The sequence below is a fragment of the Octopus sinensis genome, linkage group LG4 (assembly GCF_006345805.1).
Source record: "Octopus sinensis linkage group LG4, ASM634580v1, whole genome shotgun sequence".
Classification (NCBI taxonomy): domain Eukaryota; kingdom Metazoa; phylum Mollusca; class Cephalopoda; order Octopoda; family Octopodidae; genus Octopus; species Octopus sinensis.
The window spans coordinates 67139010-67139266 of NC_043000.1; positions in this window are offsets into that span (position 1 = coordinate 67139010).

A 257-nucleotide genomic window follows, 5' to 3' on the forward strand; every position below is an offset into this window, starting at 1 on the left:
TTTCTGAAATTGTTTGTCTTATGTTTTAATTAAATATACTTCCCTTGCCATGAATGTTTAATTATAATGTGGATAGTGTCGTTCACAAAATTAAGTTTTCAAAATCTCTCCTACTCTACAGCAATAAATATACAAACTACAGTGTTTATGCAACACTACTACTCAAGTTGTTGCGAGGTTGCACTTCTGTTGATAAACTTTAATAAAGTAAAATACATCTGAAGTTTTCCTCATAATTAATTTTCGTGTCTATATTA